This window comes from Dermacentor andersoni, chromosome 11 (genome assembly GCF_023375885.2).
Source record: "Dermacentor andersoni chromosome 11, qqDerAnde1_hic_scaffold, whole genome shotgun sequence".
Classification (NCBI taxonomy): Eukaryota; Metazoa; Arthropoda; class Arachnida; order Ixodida; family Ixodidae; genus Dermacentor; species Dermacentor andersoni.
Genome location: NC_092824.1, coordinates 57,783,585 through 57,796,222, shown reverse-complemented (window position 1 = coordinate 57,796,222; position 12,638 = coordinate 57,783,585). Strand labels below are relative to the sequence as shown.

At 44.3% G+C, this 12,638-nt stretch overlaps 1 long non-coding RNA gene across 1 annotated transcript in view; it reads right to left on the bottom strand.

Moving 5' to 3' along the window:
* The window catches only part of LOC140214054 (uncharacterized), a 219,871-nt gene that overhangs the window by 117,644 nt on the left and 89,589 nt on the right, over positions 1–12,638 (bottom strand). The window contains exon 2 of the long non-coding RNA XR_011890969.1: positions 5,457–5,501. This is a non-coding gene — a long non-coding RNA (uncharacterized lncRNA). The remainder of the gene's footprint in view (positions 1–5,456; positions 5,502–12,638) is intronic.

Genomic DNA, 12,638 nt, shown 5'->3' with positions numbered 1-12,638 from the left:
AACAAAATAGGGCTCAACACTCCACCCTGGGGCACACCACGGCAGATGGAATGGTCTGAAGTTGGGCCGTCTTCGGTCTGTAAGAAAAAACGCCTCTCAGTCAAATAGTCCCGAATCCATTGATACATCCGGCCACCAACTCCAACAGCCTCAAGTGAGTTTAGTATGGCCTCATGGGCGACGTTGTCGTATGCTCCTTTTATATCCAGAAAAAGTGCCGCAGATAGGCGCTTGAGGCTTTTTTTGATTTTGGACCCATGTTACGATGTCAATGACGTTGTCGATGGACGTGCGACCTCGACGAAAACCTGTCATGGCGTCCGGATAGATGTTGAATCGTTCTAGGTACCATTCCAATCGAGCAAGAATCATTCTTTCCATCACTTTGCCGACGCAACTCGAAAGCGCAATCGGACGATATGATGAGATCTCAAGCGGAGACTTTCCAGGTTTCAGAATGGGGATCAAGCGGCTCGATTTCCATTGTTTAGGAACGGCGCCGTTCTGCCAAGATTCATTGTAGTAGTTGAGCAGCTCATCACGTGCGTCATGTCCAAGGTGGCATAGGGCAGCATACGTGATGCCATCAGGTCCTGGTGACGAAGAACGCCGGCAGGTCGCCAACGCAGCATCGAGCTCTTCGAGTGAAAATAGCACGTTCATTTCTGGTACACGTGCCTCAGGGATGTCATTCAATGCTGCGTCAGTAATGATGGCCACGGACCCAGCAACCCGTGCACAGAACTCTTCAGCCACTTGAAGTTCCGAGCGGAGTTGGTAGAGGGCCAGAGCAGCGAAGGGCTTCCTTTGATGCGGAGATGAGCGAAGACCCCTAACCGTTCTCCATATGTGCGAGAGCGATTTGCGGGGATCAAGCGACTGACAGAATGCTTTCCATCTCTTATCTTCCAATTTATCCATGCGACGCTGGACTTTCTTTTGTATGCGTCGTGAAGCCCTCAGATCCAAGACGGACTTCGTGCGCCGATACCTTCTCTCCGCTTGTCGGCGTGCTGCACGCAGCCTCTCCAGTTCCATGTCCAAGTCTGTTCGCCTTGTTGACCTTGGAAGCGAACAGACGGATGTTTTCAATGCCTCTGCGATTGCTTCTTCGATAGTGTGTGAGAGGCCTTCCCGACATGTGTCATCCATATCCTTCTGAAATTTTGACCAATCAACTGTACGCAAGGCAGTAGAGGAGCGTTGCTCAACTCCTCTAATCTTTAGGTATGTTGGAATATGGTCGCTTCCATGTGTTTCTATATCTGTAAACCATTGGACGCTCGAGGCAAAGCGCCGTGACACCAAAGTTAAATCCAAGCAGTTACTGTAGGTCGTGCCTCGCAGAAATGTAGGACTGCCGTCATTCACGCAGCACAAATCATGGTTGGCAGCAAAGGAGGCAAGGCTCCTGCCTTTAGAGTCAATTTTAGTGCTTCCCCATAGCTGGTGATGCGCGTTGAAATCACCTGTGATAACCCAGGGGCCATTGTTCATTAGTAATATTTTCTTTAGTCGTTCACCGTCAAAGTGACCCGCTGGGGATATGTAGGCTCCAATTAGTGTAAATGACACATTCTTCTTTTGGACATTTACGCAGACATATTGGTTGTTGTCATGAGGCTCTATCGCATTAGCGACATATGTTAAGTCCGTGCGGATGTAGATGATCACTTTCGTGCTCGCACCGCATGTGGACGAGACGAAAGATTCATAACCGGACAGTCTGAGTGGAGTTGATGTATTTGGTTCGCAAATGACCAGTATGGGGAAGCGATGTGTAAAAATGAATTGGCGAAAGTCTGATATACGGGTCCTTAGACCCCTGGCATTCCATTGAAAGATCGACGCACTTTTAAGTTCAGTGCGGAAGGGGACTATTGATCGAGCCATGATGCTTAAACGATGCTAGCAAGCACTGGATTTAGTGCATCCAGTATTTGCAGAGCGCTTCGAGCTGCTGGTGTTTGCAGCTTGTTCAGTATAATGCGCATTGTATTAATTAGCGATTGCAGCATATCAGCCACCTGCCTGTCGTGGTCGCACAAATCGCCGACAGTAGACGTCGGGGGTTGTCCAGTGAAAGCTTGCTGTGTGTCTGTTGGTGAATGTTGTCGTTTCGGTAGAGCCGGCCAAGATTCGGCAGATGTGGTCTTCTCAGTGGACTTGCTCATCGCGGTCCTGTCCACATTGTCTGGCCTGGGCGGTGGAGGAGGAGGTGGTGTTGTAGGAAGTGGCATGCGCCTTCCTTGAGGAGCCTTCCTTGAGGAGCGCCGGCGACGTGAACGTCGCTTCCTGATTTTTTCGGCGGCTTCGCGATGAGATGAATGATCTCTCGCCATCTCTTTCAAGATGGCCATTTCCTTCTTAATATGTGGGCATTTCTTCGATGAAGCTTCATGTGATCCTCCGCAGTTGGAACACTTCACTACAGTCGCGCCACATTTATCTGCAGCGTGGGGCTCTCCGCAGCGGGGGCATGCTGCCTGATTTTCGCAGACGCTGCTCACGTGTCCCAGTTTCATGCATTTGCGGCACTGAAGAGGTTTCGCAATGAAAGGCCGCACTGCATGTCTGAAGTGTCCCACCTTAACATGCGAGGGTATATATTTACCCTTGAATACTATTTTCACGCAGCGTGAACTGCCTAGCCGCTTAACATCAACGATGATCTCATCATTATTGGCTGGCTTGATAAGAATCGGCAAGTCGTTATTAAGGATGGCAACGTCTACGTCGTAGATAACACCGATGACTACGTCAGATCCCAGAGGGATGTAAGAGCGCACCTGAATGCCATCGAGGTCCGTTACACTGCGTAGAGTGGTCAAAGCAGCCGCATGCTGGACATCAACCGCCAGAAGATTTTTTCGGGTGTTCACTCGAATGTCCGATATTTCGTTTGGCACCAGGGCTTCCAGTGACATCGACACAGATTGCCTGTTAAGTAGCCTCATGTTGGCGTTGGGAAGCAGGGGCACAAATATGATGGTATTGGCGTCCGGCCTCTGCGGCTGTCTCACTGTTTGCGTGCTTGACGATGAGGACGTCCTGGTGTTCCTTCTCTTCGCTCTGCGGCTCTGCACAAGCTGAAAGTCGTCATCGGAAGTGTCCTCACTGCTGAGAGAGTAGACATGGGTGTCCTCGCTGTCGGTGTCGCTCTGCTGACCGATCCGCTTCCTGGAGGCGGCCGCCGCTGACGCCGCCGTCGCCGGCAGACGTGCGGGGTCGTCCACTTCCATTACGACCGAGCAGGGAGCGAGGACCAGCGGATGAACTTAGGTTTTCACAGAAATAAGGCGGAGCTAGAAAGAACAGCGCTGTATCAAAAGACACTGATGATAGAAATGTTTATGAGGAAGAAAAAATATGTAAGATTTATACAAAAAATGCTAAAATGAAAAGCAAATATAGCCTACCTGATTTAATCAAGCAATCTAGGTGGGTATTTGTCACCGCTGAGTTTCAGTGGGGATGCCAATTATAATCATATCATCTGCTGCAGCAGCAGAGTATCATAGTATTTTCCACTTGTCACGCGATGTCAGATGCGCGACGCGTCGCCAAGGTACGTGAACACTTTGCATTGAGTTGCATTGTGTTCCACCAGGTGTCAGGACATGCAGCAGTTGCATCCTATCGTGCCACGTGTCAGGGGACAGGATATGTGCGTCCTGTAGCCACCATACCTGTGATTTTAGGTACATGTTCTGGCGCCTCCTCACAAGGTACGAACCACTGCAGATGAAGCGACTCGAAGAGCTACGCGTGCACTTACAACGAGGCAACGTCGGCCTCAGCAGACCGCTCGGTAGAGGGTAGCACAAGCCACAGCTCGCCGTAGACAGCGGGCGGACAGTCCAATTCGTTCTCGTGAAAACGAAGCAATGAGACTTCACCGCGAAGACACTCTGGTGCGTGTTGCCGAAAATGGAGTTCCTATGTAGCCTCTCCTCCAGCTTACGCTGTGAGTGTGCTGCGTGAGTCGCGCGGGACCGTGACTTTTTTCTTTGCACAATGCCTCGCAGTATATTCCTACTTATAAGGCGACTAGACTGAACGCTTTATAAGAAACACAACTTTGTCAGCATCTTGTGTGCTTCAGTTGAATAAACGCAGAATAGAACCATGTGGACAGGGCAGGCACCCATCGTTTCCTTCCGGCCTTATACCGCTAAACGACCCAACGTGATGCACCAACTGACGCCAAGGTCAACGATCAATGAGTATTGTCATGGTACTAAGCATTGTCATTGAAACATTATTTCCAAACAGATATTTAACAATAAACAATGACTTTTCTACAAAGCTGCATTCAGGATACACGCAGCTTATATATCCTATCCTTGACTCTACTCCATAGCTTTAGTGAAGTGGGCCAACCATGGACCCCTCCATTAGTGGACCAGGCATTGGCACGAGACCTGAATAAATATGTCTGTTTAGGTGGCAACGGCTGCATTTAAGAGGAAGCTTTAGCTCGGGCCCAACTCCGACGCGGCCTATTCAAATACATGTAAAAACGCAAAAACGTTTTTCTGAGATAACCCCTGGACCGATTTTAATGAAACTTGTTGCATTTGAGAGAGAAAGTTAAATTCTAGTGACTGTTGGAAGCGGAATTTTGATTTAGGGCTTGAATTTTGTTAAAAGGATTTTCAAAAATTCAGATGTCTGAAAAAAATAGAAGAACGAAGTTTACAAATTCATAACTCTGCATCGAAAACAGATATTGCGATTCTGTAAACGGCATGCATTAGACCATTCAAAGCGGACAAATTTGATATGTCAGTTTACATCTTACGTGAATTTGTTACGTTGTTTACAAAGGTTCTGCAAAAGTTGTAATTACACATTACTCCATTTTTTTAGGTTCATGTGTAACATATCAATTTTGTCCGCTTTAGATGTGCTATCAGGTACAATTCACAGAATTGCGATATCATTTTTTCTTGCTGAGTTACGTAGTTGTAAACTTGATAGTTTCATTTTCTGCAAATTTGCGATTTTTGCCAAATTTTTATAAAACTTTGACGACCTAAATCGAAAATTCGAAACCAACAGTCACTAGATTTTAAGCTTTTCTTTTAAATGCAGCAAACTCCGTCAAATTTGGTGCAGTGGTTGCCGAGAAAAACGAATTCTCCTTTTACATGTATTTAGATAGGAGCACCCGAGCTAAAGCTTTCTCTTAAGTGTCCGCATTAGCTCAATACTGCTTCAGAAATAGTTGCTGTGCTACGGAATCATCGCGCGCAGCTAGTAATCGCGATTCATTTTGTCTTAGTGTTGAACATTTAGGAAACCGTAGCCTCCGGATCAAAACTACAAATACCTAAACAATATTGTTACTTTTCATAAAACTCCTTCGACAAGTTACAGCATGAATGAATGCAGCTGAATATACAACGATGTATTTCTGGGGAAAATTTATTTGCACAAAACTTCTTACGTACCATTTACCTGCGTCGAGATGCCCGCAATTGACTTGGATGGTAACCCTGAAAAAAGAGAAAAAAATTAAAGTGAAGAGGCAAAGATAATAACCAAGAAACAATCTGGTTGACTGCTCTACTCTGGGAAGGGGAACAGGTGAAAAGGGATAAGAGAGAATAAGGAAACCTGGTGAACGAAATCTCGCGCGGGTATACGGTAGCACGCAGGCACAGACGCCCACACAGGCCACTCGCCTTCAAGGAGTACTCAAGTGACCTCACGCCCTCGTAGGTCAAAAGGCCATGGGGACGGTTACAGTGTAGCACCTGCTCAGAAAGAGGACATTCCTCTAGTCTTTGTAATGCTTCGAGAGTTGCATAATTCTACAGAAAGAAAAACGCCGTCTTTTTTACGTGTAAAATAGCTCCTGCAACAATCTGTTTCGTGTATTTTATTGCGCTAACGGTCGCAATAGAAATTTAGCGGCCATATTATAGACAACTATAACTGTTGTACCAAGTTTTATCTTTCACATTTGTATTTTTGCAGAAATCAAATCTATACTTCCTATTGCGTATTCAAGCGATGCCGCAATCACGAAGGACGGATAACCAGAGAAGTGCCGTTTCACGGTTTTCACGCCACACAGAAGCGCTCAGGCAGCAGCGATTCACTGGTGAACGCTTATTCCAAGCAATAAAGGAAGACCATCTCGCAGACCAGGAAATGATGAAGAGAACTAAAGCAGCTCAGTGAAAGGCCGTGTCTGACTACAGATGACGCCCGCACGATCGAACCACACAAGACTGTCTGGCGATCATTAAAGCAAACGACGGCCCGCTAGCGGTTCCGCGATTATATATAGCTGCCAGGTTCCCTGCTTCCCTCAAATAAATTGAACTCATTTTGAGCATCCCTAAGGGTTGAGTACATTCCATAAAAAAGAAACCTTGTCCAAGCGGTACGAAAACGAGCGGCTCCGTTAGACACGTAAGAATAGCATGCGAGACAGACATAGTCATTACAATGCATTTCTAGGGAGCGGCATCTTTCCACTCGTCATTGTCATCGTCGTCGATCTCGTCTTCACCCCCCCCTCCTTACACGGTCACAATAAACGTGTATATAAAGAAATTACGCTCACTTCTCTTACAGGACGTCAACAGGACTTTCTCTTACAGCACATTAAAGGCATGCCGTTGCAGCATACTACAGTGCTCTTGGTCTCACTGAAAGGTATATGTGGGTCTTAGATGTTAAAGAGCGTGAGAATATTTGAGTGCGCCTATGCTAGTCGCTAAGAAGAACGCCTAATGTCTTGGAAATAAATAGCCGCTTTAGAATGTTCTTCTTTTTGCGTGAGTCAGGGCTGTTTCTAGAAAAAGTTAGGTGGTCGATGGCGTTGTAGGACCAAGTTGTGTAAGCTGCCGCATTTCTGCGCTGACTCTTCATATAAAAAAATGAAAAGTTCCGCGAAATGTGCAAACTCAACGTTATACTTTGGAAGGTTGAAGCGGAAGAGCTTCTCTTGGTTGGCGCGTCGGCGTTGATGAAGAAGATTTCCAGAACCGGGAAGATTAATTTCGTTCCGCAAAAGACGGCTCGTCGCAAACTGCGCCTACGGCAGCGTGTCTCGACGCACACGTTTCCATATTGGCGCACGTTTCTCGTAGAAATGCACGCAACCGCATAAAGCCTTTTTTTTTTTTTGCAACGCTCGCTTCAGGCGATAGGTGAGCTTGCGTAGCTAAATATTTTTTTTTCCGGGGCTACTTCAGGTGGCAACAGTTATTATGCTTGGTAGTGTCGAAAGGGCGAAGTGAAGCTTTCTGCTTGGCTTTATTGCTTATACGCGTGTTCTTACCAGAACATACAAACAAAGCGCAACATAGAAGGAAGCGTCGAAGCATTTGACTAGCTAGGATATTCCTAGATTGCGAAACAAGGCTTTTTTCCTGGGAGGCTATGTTTACGTTTTAGAAAATTAGGTCAAGAAAGACAAGTGCGAACTGCAGCCACAAGGATGTCTTGGATTTTATTGAGCTGTGTTTAGAGTTCAATCTTACGCAAATTGTTTCTGAGCCTACCCGCGGTACTAACATATTAGATCTTATTCTCGCAACAGAGCCACATAGGATAAGCCCTGTCATACAACTTGATGGCTTTAGTGACCATAACCTACTGCAGTTCTCAATTTATATTCCACTGAAATTCGCTGGTGCTGAACGTAAGATTATAAGGGATTATAGCAAAGCAAATTACGAACAAATGAACAATGAACTTGAGGTTTTCTTTCAGAAAACGTTTCTTCCATCATTTACAAATAATTCTGTTGAAGTGAATTGGAATTCATTTAGAAATATTATGTCACTCCTAGTAGACAAATATGTGCCACTACTCACTATATCTAATGACAAACGTAACCCATGGTTTAATAAATCACTTAGATCACTCCGAAATAAAAAGAAAAGGTTATACGCTTCTGCGAAACAGCTATCGTGTCCCTCGGCATGGTCTAAATACAAGGATTGTTTAAAATCTTACTGCCTAGCAATATGTGAAGCGAAAAAGAAGTATTTTTCCAAAGATCTGTCCTCACTTCTACACACTAACCCTAGAAAGTTTTGGCAAGCTATCTCTACTGATCGTGGCAGTAATACAGTAACATTACATGACGCTGACAATGTTCCTGTCCCTGCATCTGAGTGTGCTTCAACTTTCAATTCGTTCTTTAGCTCTGTGTTCACCAATGAAGACTGCTCTTCCATTCCCTGCGTCTCCGACCTTCATTATCGCTTCATGTCCCCTATAAATATTAGTGTTGAAGGCATTTCAGAACTAATACGCGATATAAAGGTGTCTTCATCATGTGGCATTGACAATATTAATTCTAAAATTCTAAAGAACACGTCAGCTATATCCAGTCAGATTTTGTACTACATCTTTCAGCAGTCTTTATCAACAGGTCTTCTACCTGCTGACTGGAAGATAGCCAAAGTTATTCCTATATTCAAAGATGGAAACAGACACTCACCTTGTAACTACCGCCCCATTTCACTAACATGCATTTGTTGTAAGCTTCTCGAGCACATCATTGCCTCCCATTTATCCCACCATCTTGAATCTAATAACTTTTTCTTTCAAAATCAACATGGTTTCCGTAAAGCGTTGTCTTGTGACACCCAACTATTGGAATTCACATCAGATTTACATTTAGGCATGAATAACAGCAAAATGATTGATTGCATCTTTCTCGACTATGCAAAAGCATTTGACAGAGTGGCTCACTGTCGTCTAATAGCTAAATTAACTGCTCTTAAGATTGACTCATTAACAATATCTTGGCTTCGCAATTTCTTATCTAATCGGCACCAGTTTGTATTTGTGAATAACTTTAGCTCCTCCACGTCTGTTGTAACGTCAGGTGTACCCCAGGGTAGTGTGCTAGGCCCTCTTCTTTTCCTAATTTTTATAAATGATTTACCGAGCAACATTTCCTCCTGCATACGACTTTTTGCGGATGATTGGGTCATTTACAGAACGATTAGCTGTCATAATGATCACCTAACTTTGCAAAATGACCTTCTCCTAGTTAATCAGTGGTGCGACCGTTGGCAAATGACACTTAACCCATCTAAGTGCTGCGTTCTTTCCTTCACTCGTACGAAATCATATCCTAAGTTTCCTTACAAAATCTGCTCGTCGGAAGTTCCCCGTGACTCTACTTACAAATATCTTGGCGTTCATTTTTCTACTAACCTAGCCTGGAGCTTTCACATCGAGAAATTATGCGCTAAAGCTAACAGAACTTTAGGGTTTTTACGTCGTCATCTGCACCTCTCGCCATCTACCATCCGTCAACAGGCCTACCAAACTTTTGTACGCCCTCAACTTGAATACGCATCTTCGATCTGGTCTCCTCATCAACAATACCTAATAGATAAATTGGAATCCATCCAAAATCGTGCTGCCCGCTTTATAACTTCTAACTACAGTCGTCAATCTAGCATTACCCAAATTAAACGCGATGTTCTCTTGCCGGACTTGGATTCCCGCCGCTCCGTTGCTCTCCTATGCCTCTTTAATAAATACTACTATAACTCATGGTCCAGCCGCTTGTCGCTTGAAACTCCTTCTCGCACATCTACTCGACTTCATAATCATCTCAGTTTCAGGCGCATTTTTGGCCACACACAGTCATTCAATAACTCTGCATTACCGCGCGCCATCGCACTATGGAATAGCCTTCCAAATAATATTGTCTCAATAAAAGATCCTGCGAAATTTCGTGAACATTTGGAAATTCACATGTTCGCTTGACTTTGTTGTACGACTTTGTATTGTATTCGCCTTTGTATTGTTTTTGGACTTTGTTGTCCATTGTATTTCCTTGAATTTGTATGTATTTTTTCCAATGTTGAACAGTGTTCCTTTTTTTCCAATGTACAAACTTATTTGTTTCTCTTACTATGCAGTTCCCTTCTTTGCGTTAATTATTTGTCATTTTTCTGTAACCCCCCCTACTCAATGCTCCTCCGAGCCTGTAGGGTAAACTGAATAAATAAATAAATACGAAAAACAATTCAACACTGCGACGCAGGAATTTCTCGTATGCGCGGTTTAAGTGAAAAACAACAAGGGTAAAGGTGGTTCCGAACGCTTGTTGTGTTTCAGATCTGGCAATCAGATGGTTCGGGAAAAGATTTAACTCGGACCTAGAAGAAACCTGTCTAAGCTGTTCTTTTTTGCCGCTTTACAGAGCGTATGGAAGCCGGAAGTGTAACACGTCCACACTGCTTCTGTTCTAGACAAAAAGCACCGCGTACACTCAAGACTAACACACGCAAGACACTTGCCAAAACGGCCGCATAAAAAACCATGTCGGCAAAGAAAGTTGCAGCAGTCATGTGACCAAAGTCCTGTCGTATTTCTTTACTGCTACCCTAATTAGGGGAGGCGATCTTCGCATGTCCTGTGCTCGAGCTTGCAGCTCCTGATGTGATAGATGAATGGAATCTTAGTGCTAGATTTCGTTGATCTAACGCACGCTGCAAGAGCTCGGTGACGCACTCGAAAGTAACAAGTCAAATGGAGCATTAGTTATACGCCATTAGATTTCATTAAATGCAGCTTATAACGTACACGTGGCAGAGGAAGGAAGGCTTGCATCTATATTACCTGTTAACATTGAAAGAAAACTGCTTTCATGGGCCTTCATTCATAATCAAAGTGAAAAAGAAATCTTACTTCGCAATCGTCAAATCTATTCTGTCTACTTCTTTAACTGACGCTAACACGCCAGTTCAATATTGTATTGCAGAATGGTTTCTTGCGCAAATCAATGTGCAGTGCATTGTACAAGTGTTACTAGGCTCTCATGAAAAAAAAAAAAAGGAGTGCTGACGAACTGTAATGGCAAATATTTTTGCTATATTAGTGGGATCGGAAATCGCATTCTTGGAAAAGCGGGCTACGAATAGGACATATGCAAAGAAACAAGCAAAACAAGCATGGAGCTTGTTATTCTCCATGTTTGCTGTAATTTGCTTCTGGCCTTTTCGAAGCGCACTTTTGCAAGCTTAGTGTGAATCTTCATCTCGGACAATCTCATAACCTGCTTTGATCTGAAGTTCTGTTGTGAGCAGCGTCAGTACTTTTCTGCGCATATGTAGTATACAGCCTGAATACGGCTCACAAGGCGCCCCTGTTTAAATGTCGCCCAATATTTCTTAACGCTTCGCCATAACAGGGAGCTCTTTTCAATGGGAAATACCTAGCAGCGAAATTTTACCATCGCGTTGCTGAGTCTCGGTCCTCTTTCTTGTTACAAGCATTAGTGATTTATATTTGTTATGGCGCTTCTTCATTTGCACGCGACTCTTTACGAATGTTGCATCCAAATACCCACGGAGCTGTTGACGTATTAATGGCCTATCACATAAATGCAAGACTACCATAAATATGATACTTCAAATGAAACCAAGAAAATAAATGTAAAAACTGCAATGACGGTATTCACCTAATTGTAATAAGATGAAGAGTGTCAATACGAAAATTGTAGAGTTAGACGAAAAACTCCCGATACAGAATTATGTTGCTCAATACGTGCTACCTAAAAGTGGTTTTCTCAGCGTGGAAGAAGCTCGCGAATACACGCCGCATTGCCGCGCGACTAGGCACTTTGCGTGTATTCGCTTATTTCTTTGCAGCTTAGCGTTGCTACGCAGCAAAGACTTCATGCAGCTTCGGAGACGACCACACGCATGCTTGTAAATGCGAAGGTGGGCGGCGTCGACACACACTTGTCAGACGAAGGCGCAACGGGAACGTATCGATTAAACGTGTAAACATGTGCTTTGAGAATTTCATCACGCAGGACGAGTTCTGTTTGGTCTGCAGTGTGCGCAATATTCTTTACCATGTGTCCATGGCACTTCTGTTGAATGAGGTGCTTCCTTTTGACAAAGTGTTCTACTGCTTCGTGTGACCTAACTCACTGGGGAAAGCAATACAAGAACAGCGTTCGTAGTATGAACCAAACAAAACATATCTTCACTTAATCCTTGTTCCCCCCAGGCGTGAGGCCCACATGCACTTCTTGTGGACGAACAAAACCGACGATGTAATTTGTTTCGTGTTTTGAAATGCAACTGATTGAAATATGGGCTGGTGCTAAAACGTGTACCAGAGAGCCCTCAATTAGGCACAAGTGTTGTTTTTATGTGATAGCCCCACGTCGGTCGTGGTGTATATTCTTGGATTTTCGTAATATTTTTTGTGAGGGCGCAAATAACGTGTGTAAAAGAACTTAATACGCCTTATTTAGGCCTGTGTTGCGACTGATGCGCATGGTTACGCTATCTGCTTCACTAGCATAGAAACGCCTTTATTACAGCATGGTATCAAACAATTATGTCAGCCTTCCCATAAATCTTCGCAACTAACAAGCCTATTATTGATAAAGAACTAACTTTATGGTTACTCGATAGGGCACCACGTGCCAGATATTCATTCAGAAATTTTATACGCATTGTTAAAGTTGTTTCTTGATGAAAATAATATCTTGTATACAATTTTGCTTGTTGAAAGTGGATGTTGCCCTATTCGTCGGTGGGCGCTGTGCGACAGTGCATATGTAGGCAAAAATGTATGACAACTGTAAACAGACACCCTATGGTCCAAGTGACGCAAGCCCTGATGCC